Consider the following 9,641-nt stretch of genomic DNA (forward strand, 5'->3'; position numbering starts at 1 on the left):
GCTTCTGACCCCTCAGCAAGGCAGTGACTTCAACCAGCATTTTCTCAGATCTCCCCACCTGCCGTCCCCGGCCCTAGGAGCTTCTCCTCATGGCTGCTATCACCCACCTCTACCTTCCGGGCCCAGGTTTGAGGCTCTGACACGAAATCCCAGACCTCGGTTTGCTACCTACCTACTGAGTTGGGCTCAGTATTGGGGACTTGGCTTGTGCCTTTCTCCAGACACAGAGGGAGATAGGACCGACCCTGGGGGGCCCTGCTCAATGCTACTGACCCCTGAGAACTGGGGTGCAGGCTTGTTCATGCTAATACCCCCGGGGCCTTCAGTAATGGGTTCCTGCCCCTACTGGGCTTGGTGACTCTTACGTCCTGAATGCATGCTTCCCACATCTCCCAGAGTGGACTGTTGCTAGATTTTCCTTTTCTCCTCTGTAAATTGGACTTCAGGTAGACCGTGGGAAAAGACAATAATGTTGGAATCTAACCTACCGGAGCTCAAATATATGATTTGTCACAAGGTAGCTGAGTGATCTTGGGCAAATTCTTTAATCAGGGTCCTGAGCCCAAGTTCCTTCCTCCCTTCCTTCCTCCCTTCCTCCTTCCCTCCCTTCCTCCCTCCCTCTCTTTCTTTCTTCTTTTTAGTTTATTTATTTATCTGCAGGGGAGGTTGCAGAGAGAGAAGAGAGAAAGAGACAGTGCAGAGCCTGATGCGGGGCTCCAATCTACCAAGTGTGAGATCACGACTTGAGCCAAAATCCAGAGTCTGACGCTTAACCGACTGAGCCACCCAGGCGCCCTTTATCTGTAAAAAGGAGATAAGATATCAGGGTGTTCTGAGGATTCAAAGAGATGACGTAGGTGGAGGGTGTTTTATTTATGACTCTACTCTCAGATCCATTCATTCAGATGTTCAAATACGGATTCTGAGTCACTCAGGGCCTGGGCCGGAGGTTTGTTGAACAGACTCTCAGGGATGCTGATGCATCTGGGCTCCAGACCCCACTCTGAATGGCTGAACCTGACACTGACCATCCTCTTCTGTGTACTTGCAGCCTCCAGGCCCTCCCTTCTCCTGGCGGGAGGACTTTCTCTCCACCAGAGGCTCCCCGGCCTGCCCTTCCCTGCCCCTCTGTCCAGCACCATCAGGAGGCATGTCTCTGCCTTTCATAACCTAGGGGGACCAATGACAGGGAGGAACTCTTACCTTCACAGAGGAAGAAATGAAGTGTGGTTGTGTGTGGTGGTGAATTTAAAATGAGAACAGTGAGCAGGGACATAAGCAGTGGTGGGTCCAACAGGAGCAGGTGTGAGGCCCCCTATGTGGAGTGTCTTAAGAACTTTGTTTTGGGGCATCCGGCTGGCTCAGTTGGTTGAGCATCTGACTCTTGATTTTCGTTCTGGTCATGATCTGTCGGTTCATAGGATCGAGTCCTGTGTAGGGCTCTACACTGACAGTATGGAGCCTGCTTGGTTTTCTCTCTCTCCCCAGCTCCCTCTCTCTCCCTTTCTCAAAATAAATAAATAAAAATTTAAAAAAGAAATAAAACAGGGGCGTCTGGGTGGCTCAGTACATTAAGCATCTGACTCTTGGTTTTGGCTCAGGTTATGATCTCATGGTCTGTGATTTCGAGCCCCACATCAGGCTCTGTGCTGGCATTGTGGAGCCTGCTTGGGCTTCTCTCTCTCTCTCTGCCCCTCCTCCTCTCTCTCTTTCTCAAAATAAATAAACTAAAAAAAATTAAAAAAAGAACTTTAACATTTTTGTTTGACATTTATGAAGAATGAAAACTAGAGACCTAGGACATAGCAGAAACTCGGAGGGAGGTGGGGCTTTGCTCCTTGTTGGAAGTCTGAGCTGACATCAAGTACGGAAAATTGCAAGAGGGAAGGCAGAAGGTAGAGATGCACGTGTGCGTCCGTGATCTGCCAGGGTTTCCTTTCTGGAAATCCACCTTTTCTCCTCCTTTATTGTTTTCCTCACTGCGCGTTTTTGTGTGAAACCTTTGGATGTGAGGCTCTTTCTGAACCAAGGGACACGCCCTCTTCCTTCTCCAGGGCGCAGCCTCAATGCCACATCCTCCACGTAGGTTTTAGTCAACCCACTGACGAAAGGGTCACGGGTTTCTCGAGGCCACGAGGCTGGGCTGTGAGGCTGTGCATGGGACAGAACCACAGAGGCTGCTGATTCACCCACCGGCTCATTTCCGGAACACTCCAGCACTTCCGGGCTCTCCCTCTGATTGGAGGGGGGGACACCTGGGGAGTCCCTTGGGGCTTATAAATGGCTGTGGCAATGACATGCGCCACCACAGCCACCCAGAACAGAGGCCGCACAGCTGACCCGGCTGCCCTACTTGCATTCTGTCTCCTTCACAGAGGCCTCGAGAAGGAAGAGCTTGTGTGGTTCTGAGTTCCATCTCCCTCAGGCTCTGGGTGAGTGGGTGGGGAAGGACCCAGCCGCCCTCCCCCCCACACCGGGTCCCACCCTGCGTGAGGACAGCCACCGAGGTTTCCATTGGCCTGCTTTTTTTGTTGTTGTTCCTCTTCCCTTCTCAGGAAGCTGGCAGTGGTCCCAAGGGGGCTGGCCTGGAACAGTCTACCTTCCAGTTCTCTGTGTGACCCTGTCCCACTGTTTGAAGACGGTCTTCATACACAGGAAGTGTTGGTGTCCAAACGGCCAGGCCTTGCCTTTCCCGTGAAGCTTCTTAGTTGTTCCTTCAAACAGCAGTCTGGTCTGTTTGCAGGCCACAGTTAGGGAGCTTCGGCCTACCTTCTAGAAGAGAAGGTGGCCTTCAGAGATGTTCACTTCCCTCGCATGTCCTGAAGTGTGTCGGTCTGTCTTCTGAACCTCTCAACCTGCTTCTGGCCTAGTCCTGTATATCATCCCAAAGAGTGTGATGAATTGTCCTCAAGAGCAGATACAAGCCTGGCCTATCTTTATATCTTGTGTGTTGACGGTATGTGAAAATGCATACTTACTGGGCGACTGAGAAGCGAGTATGCTTTTTTGTTTTAATGTTTTTATTTATTTTTGAGAGAGAGAGAGAGAGAGAGAGAGACAGACAGACAGACAGTGTGAGCACGGGAGGGTCAGAGAGAGAGGGAGACACAGAATCCAAAGACAGGCTCCAGGCTCTGAGCTGTCCGCACAGAGCCCGAAGTGGGGCTCGAACCCATGAACCGTGAGATCATGACCTGAGTCGAAGTTGGCTGCTTAGCTGACTGAGCCCCCCAGGCGCCCTGAGTATGCTTTTAAACCATACGCTGCTTATTAAGCCTGTCTCACTTAGATCTGGGACTGATACTTTTGTGCCACCTTTGTATCGTCCTAGCTGTGACTGACTCCGAAATTTTTCCGAACAGTTGTGATGGGCAGATACACCATTCTCTGTGCCACATAGATCCTAGGAAACATACGGCCAGGCCATTTTTCAAGCCCCACACCAAACACTACACTAATGAAAACACAGGACTTTTTTTTTCCCCCTCAAATGCTAAGGCTAGAAAAGCAAGCTGGAATGGCCAACGCCTGTTTCAAAATTCTTCAAACGTAATTGTTACTTCTTACTTTTCTTGCGTTGAACACGATCGTCTGCCGAGCCTGGGAAGAGCTTCCTCTGATCCTGGCAGCAGTTTCAGGCCACTGTGGCCGACACTGTGTTGGAAAATGACCTTCCCCGGACCCGGGAGTATTTCTGTTCCTGCTCATGACTCACAGGTTGAGCCAAGGGTTCTAGAAATGTGTGCCTACTTTAGAGCAGTTAAAAAAAATAAATCAGTGACTTTCAGGGGAGAACCGTGCAGGGAGCAAGGCCCAATGTGTATCAGAAATGCAAGCCTGTCTGCTCCCTGACCCAGGGCCAGCTCCCACTCGGGACCATCACTGGGAACGGGTTTGAACTGGTTTTTGCCGACAAGGCCCAGCTCCAGAGGGACCCTAAACCATGGGATTGGGGGTGCAGCAGCTAGAATGTAATGGGATTACCCTGTCTTGTGACCCCACCTGGCAAACTGGGGGGCAGTGTCTGTCTCCACTGCCAGGAACACTAAAATTGTCCTGCGCTCCATCGGCTGCAAAGGTTTTCTATCAGACTATGGCTTTTGCATTGTCTTAGTGACCCCTGGAGTCTCTCATGTAGTGTGGCTGGTGGCCCGTCTGCTGGGCTGGGTGTCTTTTCTTGGCTGCCTGCCCTTCTCCCTCCTGTTTAACTGACTGAGCCACCCAGGTGCCCCTTCCTCCCTCCTGTAAGACTTTGCTTCACCAGTGGGAGCTGAGGCAGCAGGTTGCACTGGTGGGTGGCCCTGCTTACTCACCTGTGGCCTCTAGCAGGTGCCACTTTTCTAAATATTTCTTTTTTTACTGTTTATTTATTTTTGAGAGCAAGAGTGAGAGAGAACATGAGCAGGGGAGGAGCAGTGAGAGAGAGAGTGACACTGAATCTGAAGCAGGCTCTAGGCTCTGAGCTGTCAGCCCAGAGCCCGATAAGGGGCTCGAACCCATGAATCGTGAGATCATGACCTGAGCCAAGGTCAGACTCTTAAACGACTGAGCCACCCAGGCGCCCCAGGTGCCACCTTTCTAAGCTCCTTTCTCAGTGCCTCTTGGTCCTCGTTGTATTTATTTATTATTTTTAAAGTTTTTAAATGTTTATATCTGAGAGAGAGAGAGAGAGTGAGCACAAGTAGAGAGGAGCAGAGCGGGAGATATAGATTCCAAAGTGGCTCAGGTCCAGGCTCCTGGCTGTCAGTACAGAGCCCAATGTGGGACTCAAACCCACGAACTGTGAGATCATGACCTGAGCCAAAGTCGAACGCTTGACCAACTGAGCCACCCAGGTGCCCCTTGGTCCTTGTTTTAAATAAATCTCTGGCGCCTGAGTGGCTTACTCAGCTGTGTCCAACTTCAGCTCAGGTCATGATCTCAAGGACTGTGGGGTCAAGCCCCGCGTCGGGCTCTGTGCTGACAGCTCAGAGCCTGGAGCCTGCTTTGGATTCTGTGTCTCTTCTTTCTCTCTGCCTCTCCCCTGCTTGTGCGCGTGCTCTCTCTCTCTCTCTCTCTCTTTCTCCTTCACTCAAAAATAAACAAGTAAACATTAATAAAATCTCTAGTTGCATCTTCCTGGTTCAAGTGACTCTGGAGGGAGCCTTCCCTTGGGTCACAGGGTTGACATTGGTTTGGGTCCATATGCACAGGTGTGTGCCACTCAGACTTTTGGTCTCCAAACCAGTTAATTAACTTGCCTTCTTCTCCCCACCCCCAAAGAAAATAATTTTTTCTCCCTCTCTGAATTTTCTGGCTATTCTTGACCAAGCAGCCCATTTTATCAAGTTTAAGTGCACCCCTGCCTTGTAGCAGATGCTGAAATAGAGGCAAGTTGCTGACCGTCACCAAATAGAACGGTACTTTCTGGGCCCCTGCGTCATTGTGAGATTCATGGTCCCCGCTGGAGGAAGGTTGAGTGTCTCGTTCTTACGCTGGAGTTTTGTAATAATGCTGTTCTAGGGCCAGGGGACGTGGGTCCATGGTTGTATTGCCGTGAGATCCCTCTTGGCATTACAGCTGGTGATAGGCCAAGGTAGACCCAGCCCCGACTCTACACATCTGCTCTGTTGGGCACAGAGGAAGTGAGGGAGAAAGTTATGTAAACTGGGGATTGTAATGTAATGTGATAAGTGGGGCTGTGTGTCTGTTTGTAACAGGGATGTTTCCAGGGCCCACCAGCCTGCAGGTACAAATGAGGTCAGATTCACTGTCAGAACTAGAACTTCACTGGCCTGTGCCCACCCCCTCTGGCACAAGGATTCAGCCTGCTATTTCTGTGAACCCCTGGGGTCTCTCTCATGTTCTTTGGCTTGGTCCCTGTGATGTCCTTGGTCCCTACATCTATTTTTGGACCTTGCCTTTCTGCTGCCAAAGGCTATGTACAAGGCTCCAACCGACAGGTGCCCAGATCCTCAGTGACTTTCCCGAGCCAAGCCACCCTGTGCTCTGGGCTCCTAGGAGAGGACCCAGCTCTGGATTTGGGGTCGCATTTTGTCACCCAGGCATGACGTGGCTTGGCTTGAGCTTCTGTGTCTCACACTATCTTTTGAGAAAAGGACTTCGGCTCCTGCTGTCCGCAGCATTTCTTTCTGCGGAACTGGGTCGTAAATCCATGAGCCCAGGTCCAGAGCCCAAAATCTCTGAGCCACAGAGAAAGCACGTCCTTGCTGACATCGCCCCCATATCGGCATCGGCACAAATGTGTCACCCCTTTCCCTCCATGTGTCACCTCCTTAAACAGATGGTTCCTGCTGTCTACCACCATGAGTTGTCATACATGCCCAGGCTCGAGGCCTCTTAAGGACGTGCTTTTCATCCTGGCCTCGCCATTTTATTCCAGGCGCTCATTACCTCACCTGGACTGCTGCCACCATTTCCTAGTTGGTTTCACTGCCTTCTGGTCTCTGCTCCCCTCCATCTGGTACCCAGAGTTACCTCAATAAATGGCCATCCCTGAATGGGGTCCAGTCAGAATCTGCCTTCTACAGTACTCATTTTGCTAGTTAGAGCCAGGTTCCAGGATATCATTAAAATCACATTGCTAGTTATTGGCCTCTTAAATATTTTTACATGTATGGCTTTTTACCTTACCCCTTTTCAATCAGGATTGGACACCCTGAATCATTCGGGACATTCCCAACCTACCAGCATCTAGGGCAAATGGCCATTTGGAATCAACATCTTCATTGGTTCCACCTAGGTATCTATGAAATTGGAAGGGATGACAGTTCTTATGGCAAAATTGATCCTTACCAAATTTCAGAAAAAAAGAGTGGATGTAGGCCACCTGTAACTTGATTCACCATGGGCTTTCTGGCCCATGTCTGAAATGGGTTTATTTTATGGAGAGCATGATCCTGCCCTGGTGCCTCATGGAAAGCACAGGCAAACAGAGCAGTGTGGTGCAAGAACATGGAGTATTAATTGGACAGTGTTGGATGCATCAGACTGCAATCTAAGAAATCAGGAAACTGAAGCTTCCTGAAAAAGAGCTAGCTTTTTAGCATTGTCCGGTGCAAAAATCTACACTATAAACATTTTATTTGTTTATTTATTTTGAGAGAGACAGAGATGGTAAAAGTCGGGGAGGGGCAGAAAGAGAGAGAGGAAGAGAGAGAGAGAGAGAATCTCAAGCAGGGCCCTCACTGTCAGTGTAGAGTCCGACTCAGGGCTCAAACTCACAAACCATGAGATCATGACCTGAACTGAAACCAAGGGTGGGATGCTTAACCAATGGAGCCCCACCCCCAATAAAAACATTGAAAAAACATTTTGCTAAGGCCAGAAAAAGCCAGAAGCACTGCTTATGCATTAAGTTATCACTTAGGAAAATTTTGTTACAGTACCTATAATCTAGATTTTCTCATTTTCATTTGGAAACAAAGACTAAACCTCAGGAGGCTCTTGGTATATTTTCCGCCAGCTCTGGGGACAGGGATATGAGGACCCCAGTGGGACATCTCAGAGGCCCAGATCTTAAAGGGTTTTTGCCTGCAGAGCTGGCTGGAAAGTATTTCTCCAGAGCCAGTCACCCCTAAACCAAGAGGACACTGATGTAGGGGAGGACAAGTGTCCAGACCTTCCAGGACTGAAAGTTAAACTTACAAAGATAAATTAATAGGAGAAAAACATACAGATTTATTCGACATAGTTTTATGTGATACAGGCACCTTCATAAAGAAATGCGGACTTGTAGAAATGGCTAAACACGAGTGTTTTCATACCGGCTATGAGGAAGAGGCACAGTTGTAGACAAGCTGATAGGAAAAGGGTTTGAGGTAAGTGTAGTGAACTTGGGGGAAACTTAGTGAGGACTGTGAATTTGGGTTCTTCTTAGCGTCCCTCTGTCTTGGAGACGAGGACACTCCTTCCCTGCAGGTATGGGGAAAGTACCTCTCACAGGACAGTCTTGTTGCCGGCTTCAGAGGAACAGGGTTGGTGGGGGGATGTCACCCTTATGTAACTTTCTTGCGTCTGCCATTTTCTCAGACTCCTCCAGTAAGATACTCAATATGTAGAGCTGCCGTATTTGGGGGGAAGTGCATTTTAAACCGTGCCGAGGGAAAAGCCAGGAACTCAGTGAAGGAAGCCTCTATTCCCTTTCTCAAACTAAGAAAATGGCACCATTTTATCCTCACAGGACTTCACTGCGAGGTAAAGACTGGCTGTAGATAGACCCAGAAAGGCCCGATAAAACAAGGGAAGAGGAAATTGCCTATGTCTCTGAAGAAGCAGTAAGATTTAGACCATCAGAAGTGAGTACATTCACAGCAGGGAGAGTGGGGTGGGGGTATTAATGTGGAAGATGAGATTCTGAGACAGTGAGACCATTGAAGAAGGTATGCGCTGAGAAAGAAGAACCTACATTTCTTCTTTCTTCCCTCCCTCCCTTCCTTCCTTTCTTTCTTCTTTCCTTTCTTTTCTTTTTTTTTTTTTATAATAGTTTATTGTCAAATTGGTTTCCATATAACACCCAGTGCTTCTCCCCACAAGTGCCCCCCTTCCGTGACCATCACCCCTTTCCCTTCTCCCCCTCCCCCTTCAGTTCTTGGTTCGTTTTCAGTATTCAATAGTCTCTCATGATTCATGTCCCTTTCTCTCCCCAACTCTCTTTCCCCCTTCCCCTCCCTATGGACCTCTGTTAGGTTTCTCCTGTTAGACCTATGAGTGCAAACATATGGTATCTGTCATTCTCTGCCTGACTTATTTCACTTAGCGTGACACCCTCAAGGTCCATCTACCTTGCTATGAATGGCCAGATTTCATTCATTATCATTGCCATGTAATACTCCATTGTATATATATATGTACCACATCTTCTTGATCCATTCATCAGGTGATGGACATTTAGGCTCTTTCCATGATTTGGCTATTGTAGAAAGTGCCGCTATGAACATTGGGGTACATGTGCTCCTATGCATCAGCACTTCTGTATCCTTTGGGTAAATCCCTACCAGTGCTATTGCTGGGTCGTAGGGGAGCTCTACTGATAGTTTTTGAAGAACCTCCATACTGTTTTCCAGAGTGGCTGCACCAGTCTACATTCCCACCAACAGTGTAGAACGGTGCCCGTTTCTACATGTCCTCCTCAACATCTATAGTCTCTTGATTTGTTCATTTTAGTCACTCTGACTGGTGTGAGGTGGTATCTCAGTGTGGTTTTGATTTGTATTTCCCTGATGATGAGTGACACTGAGCATCGTTTCATGTGCCTGTTGACCATCTGGATGTCCTCTTTGGAAAAGTGTCTGTTCAGATCTTCTGCCCATTTCTTCACTGGATTATTCATTTTTCGGGTATGGAGTTTAGTGAGTTCCTTATAGATTTTGGATACTAGCCCTTTATCTGATATGCCATTTGCCACTATCTTTTCCCATTCTGTCAGTTGCCTATTAGTTTTTTTTGATTGTTTCCTTTGCAGTGCAGAAGCTTTTTATCTTGATGAGGTCCCAATAGTTCATTTTTGTTCTTGATTCCCTTGCTTTTCGGGATGTGTCGAGGAGGAAATTGCTGTGATTGAGGTCAAAGAGGCTGCTTCCTGCTTTCTCCTCTAGGGTTTTTATGGTTTCCTGTCTCACATTCAGGTCCTTTATCCATTT

At 48.5% G+C, this 9,641-nt stretch overlaps 1 long non-coding RNA gene across 1 annotated transcript in view; it reads left to right on the forward strand.

Annotated features, from left to right (window-relative positions):
- Positions 1 to 2,322: 2,322 nt before the first annotated feature.
- Positions 2,323 to 9,641, forward strand: part of LOC115296921 — a 119,639-nt gene continuing 112,320 nt past the window's right edge. Inside the window, exon 1 of the long non-coding RNA XR_003911142.1 lies at positions 2,323 to 2,432. This is a non-coding gene — a long non-coding RNA (uncharacterized LOC115296921). The remainder of the gene's footprint in view (positions 2,433 to 9,641) is intronic.

This window comes from Suricata suricatta, chromosome 7 (assembly GCF_006229205.1).
Source record: "Suricata suricatta isolate VVHF042 chromosome 7, meerkat_22Aug2017_6uvM2_HiC, whole genome shotgun sequence".
NCBI lineage: Eukaryota > Metazoa > Chordata > Mammalia > Carnivora > Herpestidae > Suricata > Suricata suricatta.